General features: G+C 38.6%; 1 protein-coding gene and 1 long non-coding RNA gene across 3 annotated transcripts in view; both read left to right on the top strand.

Annotated features, from left to right (window-relative positions):
* LOC132434451 (uncharacterized) overlaps positions 1 to 2,270 on the top strand; it is a 63,145-nt gene extending 60,875 nt beyond the window's left edge. The window contains exon 5 of the long non-coding RNA XR_009521305.1: positions 2,056 to 2,270. This is a non-coding gene — a long non-coding RNA (uncharacterized lncRNA). The remainder of the gene's footprint in view (positions 1 to 2,055) is intronic.
* A 5,785-nt stretch (positions 2,271 to 8,055) lies between these two features.
* Positions 8,056 to 16,524, top strand: part of EPS8 (EGFR pathway substrate 8, signaling adaptor) — a 190,640-nt gene continuing 182,171 nt past the window's right edge. For both annotated transcript variants that reach the window (XM_060024339.1, XM_060024335.1), the window contains exon 1: positions 8,056 to 8,279. The gene's annotated coding sequence lies outside the window, so the exon portion shown is untranslated. The remainder of the gene's footprint in view (positions 8,280 to 16,524) is intronic.

Here is a 16,524-nt window from a genome sequence, read left to right as displayed (position 1 = left end):
AGCACCAGGGCTATTGGAGTGAGAAAGCTAATGAGAGATGCGAATTTGCTTCTTAAAACCTTTAAATTTGTAACAGGAGTTCTCTTTTGTTTTGTTTTATTCCCTTCCCACCTGGATTCTACTGTCAATGGAGAAAAAAACTGGGGTGCCAACTTAAGGAAACAGAGTCTGCATTTGCAATTCCAATGCGGTCCCCAAAGGGAATTGTTAAATAGCCTGAGGGTTATTTTAGCTCAGTAAACTAAAGATACTTTAGACTTTAGGGATGGAAATTTTAAAACTCTAGCTGAATTCTAGACGGAGTAAAGAATTCAGAAACACAAAATTCACAAAATATTACAATGTTAAATTTTCTCTGCCACAAAATAATACAGGTCCAGGGTTAAAAATTCAAATATTATAGAATTATATTAACCGAAATAGTGAAAGGAACTCCTGCCTCCACCGTCATCTCTCTTCCTATAAAAGAAACTGTTAAAATATGGCTTGTATTTCTCTAGCTGTTATTCTTTTTTTACATAAATTCATTCCTACTACAGAGTGTATTGCAACTCACCTTTCCCCTCACCCCACTTAACAACTATATATCTTGATGTCCATCCAAGTTAGTGGTTAATATAACCACCTCATTCTTTTTCATCATGAAATAGAATTCCATTTTATGGCTTTACTGTAATTTAAAATTAACCAGTTTCTGAAGGTTTACTTTTCCTCATGGTTATTTTATTTTTCTCCTTTGATTTTCACCTGCTTTCCTGGTTAGGCACACGTAGAAAAATAAAAAGCTTAGATTTGATTAGAAAAAGCTGTAAATAGTGAGATAACTGTTTTCAAATGGCAAATTTCCAGTTCTGTGGAACGAGCAGTACAGTTATCTCAAAAAGATGAAACAAGCGATGTCTCTTCTGAATTTTAAAGAATATTCAGGTGTTACTAGTAAAGGAATGAGTAACTCTCAAGTGTGAGAATTAAATTTTCCTCAGCTGTACCGAGGCATTAGAATTTCTGGAGGAAATAAGCCTTATTGTAAAAATCAACTTTCACACTTAAAATTAGGGACAGAGTATCTGTGGTCCTGCTCGGAAAGGAGTGTTTTATGTACAGAGCTCACCAGACATTCGAAGGTCAGGGATAATAGGTGATTCTGAGGCGTTCTGATGAGCTGTGTCCAGGTAAATAAGAGACCGGTAACTGGATCGCTTTAGTAACAATTGCTCTGTCCCTCCCCTGTCATTGTATGCAATTCAACAATCTTTTCCTCCGCAGGAGCAAGGAGTGTAATTAAGGTGAACACCTGTGACACACATTACATTACTATTGCAATTTATCTATAAAGACTCTCTGTTCCATTTCCCTTCCTGCCCCTCAGAAGTAACCCCTATTCTTAATTTTATGATAAACATTCCTTTGTTTACATACTAGTTTTAGCAAATATATACGTGTTCCCAAATAATATATCATTTAGTTTTGCTTGTTCCTGAGCTTTGTAAAAAGGGCAACTTACTGCACATAATTTTCTGTGATCTTAGAAACTTTATGTTTCTAAGAGTAATTTATTCTGCTGAATGTGGTGGTTGCTTCCTGACCTTCACTGCTATAGAATATTTCATGATCTGACTATATCAAAATTTATTTTTCTTTTTTTTTCAGTTCGAAGTATTTTTAAATTTTCATTCACGATTTCCTCTTTGATCCATGGTTATTTGGAAGTCTAAATCCCACTTATTTAAGTGAATCTTTAGAAATTAAAAGGTACTGTTATTTAAGTTTTAAGTTAAATCTTAACAAAAAAAATTAGTCTGAAATATATTTCTAAATCTATTGCCTTGCAAGCAGAGATTACAAGGTCTAGATCAGGGATCAACAAACCCAGCCACGACCTGTTTTTCTACAGCTTGTGAGCTAAGAATGGTTGGCACGTTTTAAATGGTTGAAAAACACAAATATTTTGAGGTACGTATAAATTAAATAAAATTCAAATTCAGAGTGCCTAGATAAAGTTTTATTGAAATACGGCTATGGTCATTTGCTTAATTACAATCCTTGTTCCTGCAGGAGGAGAAGATAATTGAATTGCATAAGCATATTGACTATGACAGCTTTCAAGTTACAGGGGCAGACTTGAGTGGTTGCAGTAGAGACCATTGACCTGCAAAGCTAAGGTATTTACTATCTAGTGCTTTACAGAAAAAGTTTTTCAACCCTCGGTCTAAATAATCCAAATTCTTTGAAATATGTTAAGGTACACTGGTGAATTTATGTAAATATTTCTTACGGGTTTGATGAGAACGTGTATTCTCTTATTGCTGTATGTCGACACTGTAATCTCTAAATATTGTATACCTTATATCTATCTATGTATATGGAGTTGTCAATAACTTATCAATAGGTGAGAGAGTATTGAAGTAGCCCCACCTTAATGGTGGATTTATCAATTTCTCCTTGTAGATTTGATCATTATGTGGTGCCCTTTCTATCCCCAATAATGCTTTTTTATCTTAAAGTCCATAGTGATTGTGTGATTTTAATGTAGCTACACCAGTCTTCTTTTCATTATTATATACCTGATATATCTTATGGTTTCCATATCCTTATGTTTGTAAATAGCATATAGCTATGTTTTTAAAAACTACTTTGACTCTTTTAGCTGTAGAGTTTAATCCATTTATGTTGTGATTTCTTACATATTTGAATTTTTTCCCTTTGGTCTTTCCTTTCTATTTTCTATTTGGCCCTCTTTTTCTACAATTCTTTCTTGTATTTTTAAAATTTTTCTTTGCACGGGGTAAATAGGTGGAGATACTGTTATGTTTATTTGTTTATTTCTTATTGCCTTTCTCTTCCTCTGCTGTTTTGGAATTTCTGCATTCTGTGTCTATTCATTCAGAGTCTTTAAGATACTGTAGAACATAACCACCAAAGCCATGTTCTCAAATTCCAACTTCGTCACACAGTAGTTAGATGACTTGTGGCTCATGTTTTTGTGTCTTTTATTTTCCCTCATGTATAAAATGGAGACTGTCAGAAGATTGTTGGAAGAATGTAAATGAGTTGATACATAGACAGCATTAAAACATTGTAAATATCATATGGGTAGTTTCTCTTGAAATTCTATCTTGAATGCTTTTCTTACAGACATTTAAAATTAATACTTTAACCCCTTCAAAACAATACAAGGACCGCAGAACAGTTTAACTCTGATCATCCTCCGGCTGATTTATGTTATCGCCCAATATTTTAATTGTGCTTTTTAACCCCACAAATTTGACATTATTATTATTATTATTTACAGACCAATTTTCTTTAGATTACCCCAAATGTTTATCAATTTATTTGCTCACCATTTTTTCCTTGCATCTCAGTATTTCTTATTGGGTCACTTCCTTCATCCAAAGGTGTGTTTTAGGAGTTCATCTAGTGAAGGTGTTAAAAAGCAAAGCTTTTATTTTTCTAAAAATGTCTTATTTCCATTTTTGTTCGGGAAATATAATTTTTCTGGACACAAAATTATAGGTTGACAGTTATTTTTCTCAACATTTAGAAGATATTCTAGTGTCTTCTGGCTGCCATTATTGCTGTTTAAAATTCTTTGGTCTACTTGCTTTTCTTCTCGCAATGCCTTTTTTTTTTTCTTTTTGGTACGCGGGCCTTTCACTGTTGTGGCCTCTCCTGTTGCGGAGCACAGGCTCCGGACGTGCAGGCTCAGCGGCCATGGCTTACGGGCCCAGCCACTCCACGGCAAGTGGGATCTTCCCGGACCGGGGCACGAACCCGTGTCCCCTGCATTGGCAGGTGGACTCTCAAACACTGCGCCACCAGGGAAGCCCTCGCAATGCTTTTAATATGGCCTTTTCCTCTGGTGTTTTGCAATTTCATTCTCGTGTATCTTGGTTTGGTTTTCTTTTCATGTATATTATTTGATACATGTATATGTTGTTCTTTCTCTTTCTGGTTTTCTTTTTAGGTATTCTACTTGATACGTGTATATGCCAGTACTTCCTCTCTTGGTGGATTCATGTCTTATATTAATCTTGAAACACTGTCAGCTATATACTATAACCTATATCTAATCTAAGAGAGTAGACTGTTAGTAATCTGTTAGTAATCTAACAGTCTCTAACAGTAATCTGTTAGTAATCTAACAGTCTCTTCACCTCTAGCCTCTAACCTATTCTTTTTGGTGTCTCATTCTGGGATTCTGATTAGATAAATGTTACATCTTCACATTCTATCTTCCATAACTCTTTAAAATATATATATATATATTTATTTATTTATTTTTGGCTGCATTGGGTCTTGGTTGCTGTGCGCGGGCTTTCTCTAGTTGCAGTGAGCGGGGGCTACTTTTCAGTGCGGTGCGGTGCGGTGCGGTGCATGGGCTTCTCATCGCGGTGGCTTCTCTTGTTGCGGAGCACGGGCTCTAGGCACGTGGGCTCAGTAGTTGTGGCTCGCGGGCTCTAGAGCACAGGCTCAGTAGTTGTGGCGCACGGGCTTAGTTGTTCTGCCGGCATGTGGGATCTTCCTGGACCAGGGTTGGAACCCGTGTACCCTGCATTGGCAGGCGGATTCTTAACCACTGTGCCACCAGGGAAGTCCCCAAAATGTGATTTTATCCTCGTGAAAATTCCACATGAGCTTGAGAAGAATGTGTATTCTGCTGATTTCAACTCTGTCCTTACTGATTTTCTACCTACTGGATCTACCCATTTCGGACAGAGGGGTGTTGTCATTTACTTGTTTTTGACTAATAAAGTTCCTTGTAGATAAGTAGGGGTTACACTTGGAAAGACTCTTTGTTAAAAATATTTCACTTCCCTTCATGCTTCAAAATTTTCACACGTCTACTTATATGGTATATAACAAATAAAGCATTTTCACATTCAAAGAATAAGCAAAAGTGAATTTGCTACACCCAAATAGATGTAAAGAACCATAACAAACAAGAAATATAGATATCAATTACAAGATAAGAAGCAAAAAAAGAAAAAAAAGATAAGACGCAAGCTCAAGCAGTTTCTAAAGTGGGAGCAAAAATAATAATCCAGCAATTTGGCCTGTTTCTTCAGCAAAGGCTAAATAAGAATGTCAGCTGTAGCCAAAAGGAAATTAAGCATATCTCAACTTCAAGATATGCTTAAAATATTTAGATTAGATCATAAAAATAGTAATATTCTTAACTACAGTAAACATTATCTAACTTATCCATAGGTACATTTTACATTACTTGGCTTTAAGACTGCCTACAAAGATGAACACAGCAGTCCCTAAATGATACTCACACATCATACTGAGGGATTGGAGTAGAGAGGGTGTGTGAAAAATACATTTGATTCTTGGGAAGTTTACATATGGTTCTCGGTCTTCAGGTTACATTTAGCCATCATCATTTCTTCATATTTTCTGTATCTAGCCTTTACACCCAGCTATAGATTTTACCTGTTTCTCAAGTTTTGCTAGTGTACTTTGTATTGGGGAGACCCCATTCACTCCATGTGTCTACCTTCATTCTGTTCTACATCATTTTCATCTCCCATACCAACATTAGCAAATGAAACCTTCAAGAAGGAAAAACTTGTATGAGGCAGCACAATAAACACGGGAGTTGGACATCAGTTCTCAGCAAAAGTGTAAAAAGATTAACTTTGGTTCTAAACACTTAGAAAAGTAATGGAGATCATTGATACCAAAACTGGTTCATATTTCAAAAGGTCCTGTTTATTTTTTTTTAAGAGTTACTTGAACTTGTAGATTTAGGAATGCTAGAGACAGTGACTTTTCATTTCAGCAGAGCATGTAGAAAACCTTTTATGAAATCCTTCTTGGTTATAGCATTGTTGCATGAACTAAAGTGCTTGATCTTGAAAAGTATTGGTTCATAAATGATTATTATCTCAGAGCTCAGTTTTGGTGGTGGGCTGCAAGGCTCTTTTGTAAGCCTGTTTTATGTAACTGTTCTTTTTTTTTTTTTATTAGACTTAGGTGGAAACAAAGAAGGCATGTTCATTAAATTTACAGATGTTATAAATTTAAAGTGATCGCTAATAATATTTTAAAATCTGAAATTATGTCCTAAAACAAACAAGATGAAATTTAATATGGTTTAAAGGTAAAAATTAGGTTTAAATATTAAATTATGGAAGTACAGACTATGTAAGGTGAAAGATATGGTTTAATTGTAGTCTGTGTGAAATTGACTTGGATATTTGATCTGACTCTCTGTAATATGCTTGCTAAAAATCCTAATGCAAGTTCGGGATGCATTATTGTCAGGGTATGCTTGGATCAAAGTGGCTGATCCCTGTGTGACTCGGTTCTCAGCCCACTGTATTTGAATGTTGTGTTCTCTTCTGAATGTACAGTTCAAGGAGAAAAGTGAAAAATCAAAGCACATTCAAAGCAGGGTATGGAATGTGGTTATGAGGGCTCACCATTGCATATGAAGAACAATGAAAGGTTCTAGAGATTTTGAAGAAGAGGAAAATATGAGAAGATCTGGTAGTTACTTAATAGTTGGTTCAAATATTTCAAGGCTTGCAATGTCTATAAGAAATGAGATTAATTTTGTGTGGCTCTTTGGGGCAGAACCAGCACCAGTGGTCTAAGTTAAGGGAAGTTGATTTGATGTTCACAAATCAAATGACACAAACTTTAGAGTTAAGCAACCCTGGATTTTAATTCTGGCATCAGCATTGGCTTTGGCAAAAGGAATGAAACATCTGAGCTTCATTTTCCTGCTAAATAGGTATAATAAGGCTCATCTCATTTTAAGGATTAGAAATAATAATATAAAAATGGCTTAGTTCCTGGCATAGGTACTCAATGAAAAATAATTATACATAATATTGATAAAAATAGAGATTTCCAACAATGGAAAAGTTTAAGTGGTTGATGGTGTAGTGGAAACATTGGAGAGAGGATTTCTACTTAAGATAGCAGACTAAGGTCTGTTCCAACTTTTAGGATAATGGTTTTATTTCCCATCTTGGTTTGAAATCTCTCTTTCCCCTGACTGTGCTTCTCCCATGCTTCACAAAACAAGCAGGTCCAATCTACTTTAACCAAGTTTATTTTATAGACTTTCATTGATTTCTGAGGGTCAAGTGACCTTAAAGAAGTTAGAAAGGAGGGGGTCATAGCTATGACAAAGCTGGAGTTTCAAGAAGAAGCAAATGCAATGTTACAGATGGAAGGACTTCTCACTTAGTGGCGCCGGGGGCTACTGGGGGGAGAAGAAGATTATAAAGGTTGGTTAGGTCACGAGAGGCATTATGTGAAAGAAGCCTCCACTACTTCAAACCACATCAGGCTCTTGGTAAGAGCTGCGAGAAAGATAGGATCCAAGGCAGTCGTGCGATGCGGGCGAGGCAGGTCTGGGCTTGCTGCTTGCAGGTAAGGACCGGTAGTTTGGAGACTCCCCGGGACCGAATGGAGGCCCTTGGGTGCACCAGTTTAAGGCATGAGTTGAGGAGATTAAAAAAAAAAAAAAAAAGGAAGCGACAAAAGGGGAAAAATAGGTGGGAGGGTCCCGGCAAGAAGACCAAGGCTGGAGGGTCTTTGGGTGCTGCAGGTTTACTGCCCGCAGGTTGGTGGCCACGAATTGCACACTAAGACCCGGGGCGCTGTAACTGGCGCGCTCCCTCCGCCAGGAGCATCCACTCTTGCCCGGGGCAAACCTCTCCTCGCGCTCTGCTCCTTCTCACGCCTCCCAGCTGCTAGTGGGTCCTGCTAGGGCACTTCTGGAAACCCGTCGGCGGCTCAGAACTTCGGCCCGACTTCGATCGCGGCCTTGATAACTCGGCGCGTTGCCTTGCCCTCTCTCCTACCTTCCGTCTCCCGCCCACCCGGCCCCGCTGGCCAGTTCTCCTCCAGCGCTGCGGCCGACCAGATGCTCCGCGCTTCGGCTGCCGCCAAGACCCGGAGAGCGGAGCGGCTCCCGGCCGCGCGGCGCGCGCTCGCGGGCTCGCTCCCCGAGATGTACTGGGCATGCGCGGCGCGCGGCCGGCTTGGGCGAGCGGGTGAGCTGGCGGGCAGCTCCAGAGTTCCCCGGCGGCGGCGGCGGCGGCGGCGGCGGCGGGCCAGGCGTTCTAGCCGAGCGCGAGGTCGGCGCTGAGCTCGCCCCGGAGACCGCGTCTCCTCGGCCGGACGCAGGCGGCGGCTGGGCGGCTCGCGGAGGATTGGGAGGGCGCGGTCCGGCTCGGGGGCTTTCTCCCGGCCGCCTCCCGCCGGGTTTGGGTTCGAGGCGCCTCCGGGGAAGCCGCGGCCCCGAGGGCAGATCCGAGGTAAGAGCCCCTTGGCGAAAGGCGCCCGCTGGGGTCCGGCGGCTTGGACTCTCCCTCGATTTTCAAAATCTGCCTTTGTGTGTCGGGATGGAGTGGTGCCAGGCGCCGCGTCCGTCTTCATTCACTTTGACTGCTTTCAACTGGTGTCGGGAGCCAGGTGTGCGAGGGCGCTGCCGCCGAAGTGCGTTCGCGGGCGGGTCCCGGGGCGCTCGGAGCCGGTGCCGACCCTCGGTCGCCCGCCGCGCCCGGGGCTCCTGCACGGTGGGCAGAGAAGATGCACACCGTCCTTGTCATATTTCCCGGTAACCTGAGCTTCCGCAGATACACCTGCGCTTCTCTGGTCGGTGGGGAGACTCCAGAACGAGTATTCTTCTCCTGGCTTGTCTTAGACTTGGGGTTTCGAGAGCTACCCTCCCCACCCCCAAATGGGGGGGTCTTTTCCAATTGACACTTTGCACCAAGGTCCCACCATCGTATACCCCCTCAAATTTCGAGAGAGCTTGTTGTTTGTGCATAGTTGTCCCTCTTAATTCCTGATGACTTTCCTTTCGTAGCGGGCTCCACTCCTCTCACTCACCGTTTTACTTTTGGGGAGACAGCCCTTCTGGTGTCTTTGTCACTGAATGCCTTTGGAGTGGATTTCCAAGACCCTGCCCGCCCCTCCTATGCTCTCACTTTCTACTTTCCTTTCAAGGACTACCTGTATGCAGAATCTTGGCACGGATTGTTCCCTTCCTTTGCACTGTTTCTCAAATCCTTCCTTCCCCGTAGTACCCGTTGCATCGCTGGACTCTCTTTGGGGGTAGGATGCTGTATTAGGTATTAGGAATTGAAATCCATAGACGTCAAGAGCGGTAGAGCATTAGGAATTGGAATCCACCTTTACAAAACATATTTCAATGACATGTATTCTAGCTTTAATTTTTAAGGTTTCAGTTCTCGCCTCAGTTAATAAGAGGAATAGATAATGTCTTAAGAGTTCAGATAAAACTTGGTTTCAGAGGCATGTGACTAGTTTGATTTTGGCTTTATTTTTTGGGAGATAGAAGAATTAGGATTCCCAGAAAGCTTCTTTATATACATATATCAAAGTAACTGTGTTGTGTATTGCTTCTAATTTATTTCACTTGAAAGGATATTATTCTTCTACAGCGACTTGGGTTTTGGAAAGTGTGAACTAGTAATTTAGATCATGTGGTCATTGAAAATTAAAGTCAATGTCATCCTTTCTCACCTAGTATAGATTTTCTAGGAATTGGAGTTTTCTGGACATATTACTATAGTTCTTTCTTAAGTTGCTGGTGTGGAAAATTTTTCGTCATGGGTTCACATTTTTAATTACCAATTTGAAAAATAACCCACTTTATAGACTTGCCACGTAAAGGGTAGGGTAGAATGTATTACAAATGTAATAACATTTTATAGAATGCCTTTAGTGCAGAATTCAGAGATTAATACTTTTAAAATTTTCCCAAGTCATTCTCTTCACAGCAGAAAAAAAGAAAAGGAGGAGAGTTAACTTGCTTTTAATTCCACTGTTGTGAGATAACCACTGTTCACAATATTTGATACATTCTCTTTGTAATCTTTTTTTTTCTCTCACTTTCCAGTGTCATTGACTATCATTATATAGTAATTTTCAGCCTTTTATTAATACCAGGGGAATACTTTAAGTTGTATTCAGAGTGAAGATTCTCAAAATGGTTTATTCTTATTTGTTCCCTATTGGGAATCTAATGCTGAATTTTGACCACTTTGCTTGCTTCTGATCAGATATAAAGATTTCATTTTGTTTTCATCTCTAGCTTTTCCTGCTTTCAATTTTTAAATCTTTGCTGATACTTTTTAGTTTGCTAGACTTTGCCTGTTTTGGTTGCTGTTCACAGTTTTGAGGAGTACTGGTCAGATGTTTTATTGAATGTCCTCTATAGGCATTCCTCTAATATTGTTCTCCTCCTCAGACTGAGGTTTTGGGTTTTTGAGGGGAAGATCACAGAGGTAAAGTGCTACTTTTATCACATAATATAAAGGGTCCATACTATGCAACATGATTTATCACTGTTGATATTTATCTTGATCACCTGGCTGCAGTAGTAGTAGTTTTCTGCACTGAAAACTTACTCTTTTTCTTTCTTTTAATGCTTTTTCTTAGAAGGAAGTCACTGTGAGCAGCCCATACTTAAGGAGTGGAGAGTTATGCTTCTCCTCCTTGAGGGTGGAGTGTTTATATAAGTTTTGGGGAATTCTTTTGAATGGCAGATTTGTCTTTTTTCCCTATTTATTAATTTACTCAATCATTTGCTTATATTGGTCTGGCCTCCTGGATATATATTTATACTTTGGGTTATAATCCAATACTACTTTATTTTGTTCCTCAAATTGTTTTAGCTTTGGCCATTGGGAGCTCTTTCAGTTGGTTCCTGTCCTCCTTTGACATATCTCCATTAATGTAAGTTTTTTAAAAGATCACTTCCTTACTTTCTAGCATTAAAAGATGCTCCAGGATTATCTTGTATATTTCCATTTCCTGCCCCAGCCCTAGAGTCAGCCAGAAAGAATCTGGTTCATCTTCTTGGGAAATGGTGTTGGAAGCCAAGAAAGATCTGGGTTCTAGGTATTCTTGTTGCTACTGAGGTGTCATTACTTCTAGGCCCTCTCATCTGACAGCAGGAAATACATATGTGTGTATACAGACGCCTGTATGTACTCTTACAGGGGTACATGTTTCTCTTTGTAACCATGTGTATCTATTTTAAGGTAAATATGAGTTCATACGGTTGTCTCCTACTCTACCTAATCCATTACCACCTATATCATCCTGGATTCCTCCCCTTGCTTATCTGTAAACTCATTCTAATAGGGAGAAGAAACCTGGCTTCCACCACCTGCCATCCATTTACTTAATTGTTCAAACCCATTATATGTGTATAGTGGTATCAAAATTGTTAACCTGTGCTCCCTTCACAAAGAGGGGGAACAGCTTTATCAACTAGAGTACATTGCTTATGTGTAGTACATTTTATAGATTTTTAGATTATATAGATTTTTAGATTTTATAGATTCCAATTAGTCTTACAGATTCCATTCCTTTTCCTCCTATTCCTTTCATGAGGTTGTTGCACACATGTATGATACAGGTAGATACTTTTGTCACAATCTACATTCTATTTTGGGATCCCCAGACCTTCTACATGATTTTTTAAAAATTTGTGTATATTGTTTCACTCTTTGTCCTGTGACGTTCTGTGGGTTTTGACAAATGAGCAATTTCATATATCTATTATCATACAGAATAATTTCAACAGATTATTAAATCTTCTGTGTTTCACATATCACTCCCTTAACCCCCTTCCCCCGGCAACCCCTGATTTTTTTTACAGTCTCTATAGTTTTGCCTTTTCTGGACATCATATAATTAGAATCATACAGCCTTCTCTGACTTCTTTCACTTAGTAATGTGCATTGAAGGTTCATTCATGTTTTCTTGTAGTTTGATAGCTCATTTCTTTTTATCATGCAATAATATTGCATTGTATGGATGTATCACAGTTTGTGTATCTATTCATCTATTGAAGGATATCTTACTTGCCTCTGGTTTTTGGCCACTATGAGTAAAGCTGCAATGAAAATTCATGGGTAAATTTTTATATGGACATAAGTTTCCAGATCAGTTGGGTAAATACCTAGGAACATGATTGCTGGATCATATGGTAAGATTCTGGTTGGCTTTGTAACATATTGCCAATCTGTTTTCCAGAGTGGTTGTACCATTTTGCATTCCCACCAACAGTGAATGCAAGCTCCTGTTGCTCCTCATCCTTGCCAACATTTGGTATTGTCAGTTTTTTTGATTTTATCCATTCTAATAAGTATACAGTAATATCTCATTGCTTTAATTTGCCCTTTCCATGACATTTAATGTTAATCATCTTTTCATATGCTACTTTCCATTTCTTTGGTGAGATGTCTGTTCTGAACTTTTGCCCATTTTTAATAGGGTTGTTTGTTTTCCTATTTTTGAGTTTTGAGAATTCTTTATATATTTTTGGTACAAGCACTTTATCAGATATTTGTTTTGCAAATATATTTTTCCAGTCTGGCTTGTCTTTTTGTTTTCTTAACAGTGTCTTTACACAGCAAATGTTTTTAATTTTAATAAAGGCCAACTTATCAATTTCATGGATAAGCTTTTGGTGCTGTATTTAAAAACTCATTTTCAGACTCTAGACCACCTAGATTTTATCCTGCTTTCCTGCCCCTAGAAGTTTTTTAGTTTTACATTTATATCTGTGACCCATTTGAGTTATTTTTTGTGAAAAATGTATAAAAAGACACTTTTCACTTTTTGTGAAAAGGTTAAGTGTCTAGATTCACTTTTTTGTCCATGGACTTTGAGTTGTACTGGTAGCAAATTAATGTGATTTTTAAGTCAAGTAGATTATATAGTAGGTTTAGGATGGAAAGGAAAGTGTTTTTATTTGATTTTTTTACATGTTTTGTGAAATTGCTTAAAAGAAACAGTTGAGAAATGATTTGGAAACCAAAATGTAATACTGCATAGACTATATGCTGAGATTGATTCCTGGACATCGTATATAATTCATTTCCTTCTTCCTCACTAAATCAGAGATTCTCCTTTGTGGAAAATAGAATTGTTAATACAGAGTAACATATGTCAGTTATTTCAGATCTAATCGTAGAAATAATTAATAAAGTTTTATTTTTCACAAAAAAGATCTGAAATAAGAGATTTGCAGGGTGTGTGCCAAGAAGAGGCAGATGATATACACACCATATAGAAACTTGAGACTTAACTGGTTTTGAATCTTATCCCATACCACTCCTCTTGCCTTTTATCAAGTGGCCTTTTTTTCAAGTACCTTTCTTTTGGTCAACACTTTGTGGTGTTGATATTAGGGCCAGAAGTATTGTTGAATTACAATTAGAACCAGTACCCTTCAGGAAGCATCTAGAGAGATCAGACATCATAAAACTACCATCTTTGGGGCTTCCCTGGTGGTGCAGTGGTCCCCGATGCAGGGGACACGGCTTCCTACCCCGGCCCGGGAAGATCACACATGCCGCGGAGCGGCTGGGCCCGTGAGCCATGGCCGCTGAGCCTGTGCATCCGGAGCCTGTGCTCCGTAGCGGGAGAGGCCACAACAGTGAGAGGCCCGCGTACCGCAAAAAAAAAACGCCCAAAAAAACAACCAAAAAACTAGCATCTTTGGTATGGGAGGCATTACATACATTATCTCTTTTAACTCTTACAAGAGCTCTTCAAGGCAGATCCCCTTATTTCCATATTACAGGTAAGAAATAGGCTCAGAAAGATAAAATGACTTGTCCATGGTCCACATGGGGAGAGAGGGACAGAGTTGGGATGGAAATCCTGATCTTTCTGACTCCAAAACCCATGTTCTTTTCACTTTGCTATGCTATCTCTAGTAAATGAAAAAGTGCTAAGATAGTATTAATATGTCTTTGATTTTATTCTTTTCTTTAACACTGTACACTACTTAAATGACTACTGATCTAATCGAGAATGGCTCAGAAGATTGTGTTTTTGAGATCCATGGAGATTCTTTTAACTTTTTTTTTTCTGTTGACTGATCTACATCCCACTGACCCAGAGGTATGAGGTATTGGAACATGTTTATAAAGAACGGCGTGCCTTTAAAGAGAGGAAGTTGTGGAGGATTAGGAAAAATAGAACAAGCAATGGTAGCATTAGCTAGTTGTTTATCCCTTTGCCTCTCTGAATTATAAGTTTCTTGAGGGCAGGGAATTGAGTCTCAATGATCTTTAAGCACAGCACATCACATGTGCTCTGCACTCACAAACTGTTTGCTGGATGAAATCAGCACTAAATATACTTTTTACAGAAGTTTGTTTAGAATGTTTAGAAGGGGATGAATTTTTCTTCACACAGGAAGTTGAACGTAATTACATTTCATTTATTCATTCATTCATCATTTATTGAGCATTTGTTGAGTATCTGTTCTGTGCCAGACACTGGAAACACAGAGGCGAATAAGGCAGGATCTCTGCTTTCTGTGATCAGGGAACCCAGAGAATGGAGGCAACCAGAGAACCATTTCAGTAGAGTGTGGAGCTAAATGGAGTATGTATTAAACAAACAAATAAGCAATGGACTTTGCAATCAGAGAGACCTTCTCTGCCTTAGTTTTCTTATCTAAGAAGTGGAAACAGTAGCAGTACCTACTTGACACAGTTTTTGGGAGTAGGTTAAGTGAAAAAGAGAAAAAAATGTTCATGTTTATCTTTATATCTCAGTGCATAGGAGAAGGGAGAGGCTCACGGTGGTTGAGGGAGTCAGAAAAGTCTTTACTGGGGATGTGACCCTTGACTATTTTTAAAATAAATTTATTTATGTATTTACTTTTGGCTGTGTTGGGTCTTTGTTGCTGCACGCGGGCTTTCTCTAGTTGCGGTGAGCGGGGGCTACTCTTCGTTGTGGTGCGTGGGCTTCTCATTGCGGTGGCTTCTCTTGTTGCGGAGCACGGGCTCCAGGCACGCGGGCTTCAGTAGTTGTGGCTCGCAGGCTCAGTAGTTGTGGTGCACGGGCTTAGTTGCTCCGCGGCATGTGGGATCTTCCCAGACCAGGGATCAAACCAGCGTCCCCTGCATTGGCAAGCGGATTCTCAACCACTGAGCCACCAGGGAAGCCCTGACCCTTGACTTTTATAGGATAAATTTTTGAGGTCAAGAATGAGAGTATGAGGTGGGACTCCAGGGCATTCCACGCAGAAAGATAAATAAATGTGAAGTGTGCAGAATGGGTGGGCATGATGAGAGTGGTGGGGAATTCTGCGTGTTTTCACAGACGGAGCCTCCAGGATTATTAGAAAGAACTGAATAAGCAGTTATTTTTCATTTTTGTAAGTAACAATACAATAGTCATTACACTGGAGTAGGAGAGAATAAAGGTACCAAACTTGTTTGAAGAATTGCACGAATCCCTTCTACTAATCATGTGACTTTCTGAATGTAGTCCTTTATGTAGCAAGTAAATTCTTGTGTTCTTTTTCAGTCCTGTGGCACTCAAGTGATTTTATTAAGAAAGAGCACTTGTGTGTTTGGGTGAAATCAGAGGTCCTCTCTCAAACCATATTTTTAAAAAAATTTAATTTAATTTTTTTTTAATTGAAGTATAGTTGATTTACAATGTTGTGTTAGTTTCTCTGTACAGCAAAGTGATTCAGTTATATATACATATATATGTGTGTGTGTGTGTGTGTGTGTGTGTGTGTGTGTGTGTATATATATATGCATGTATACTTTTCCATCATGGTTTACTGAACTATTCTTATATTTAGTAGCATGGAAACATAAGAATCTAATATCCCACAAAGGTGGGATCTAGTCCTATTTGAGCCAATCCAGAATTCTAAGAACCATGAACAGTTTCTCAACAGAACCTGAAACATAATACTTAGGAACGTTCTAAAATAGTCTGTTAAGTGAATGAATTATGTGCTTGATAAGAGGTCAGAGTTTTGTAGTTGAAAATTGTGTTTTTAATATAAGGAGAAAAAAAGGGGAAAAAAAGATCAATAGAAGGAAGAGAAGTTTATATTTAAGTAGAGGGAAAAAGATATTTTCAAAGTCCTCTATTGAAGACTATTGACATGAATTTCATTTTATTTAGAAGATCCTTTATTAGCACCATTAGAGTATTACTTCTCTATCACCATTAGAATATTATTCCTTATCCTAGAAATACATGCATATTATTGATATATTTATTGGTTTAATGCAACAATAGAATGTTTCCAGTGTCTGAAATATAACGTTTGTGATCATTAAACACTGTAATTTTTTTCTGTGGATTCTAATATTTATAATGTTTTGTAATATTGCAATTGTTTCTAATATTTTTCATTAGAAAATAAATGTTTAAAAAAGTATAAGCAGCAAAACAAATCCATAAAGAGAAATATGGATGAAATTTGTCACTTTTGAGATGACATTGAACACAATTTAATTTTCTGCAATAATTTTGACATTTGAAGTTAATGGTAATCTGAGACATGAACATATGATAAGTATGTTGATTTTAAGTATGTTGATTTTTTAAGTATGTTTTAAGTATGTTGTTTTTTAAATTTTAAGAAAGATATACTTGTGATGAAAGAGAAAGAAGATACATTTAACTTTCATATGTGGAAGAAAACAGAACATTATTGTAGCTATGTAGATTTTTTTCCCCCAAATAAGCGTG

The sequence above is a fragment of the Delphinus delphis genome, chromosome 11 (assembly GCF_949987515.2).
Source record: "Delphinus delphis chromosome 11, mDelDel1.2, whole genome shotgun sequence".
NCBI classification, from domain to species: domain Eukaryota; kingdom Metazoa; phylum Chordata; class Mammalia; order Artiodactyla; family Delphinidae; genus Delphinus; species Delphinus delphis.
Note: the sequence above shows the minus strand (reverse complement) of the source record. Positions and strands in the feature narration are given on the sequence as shown.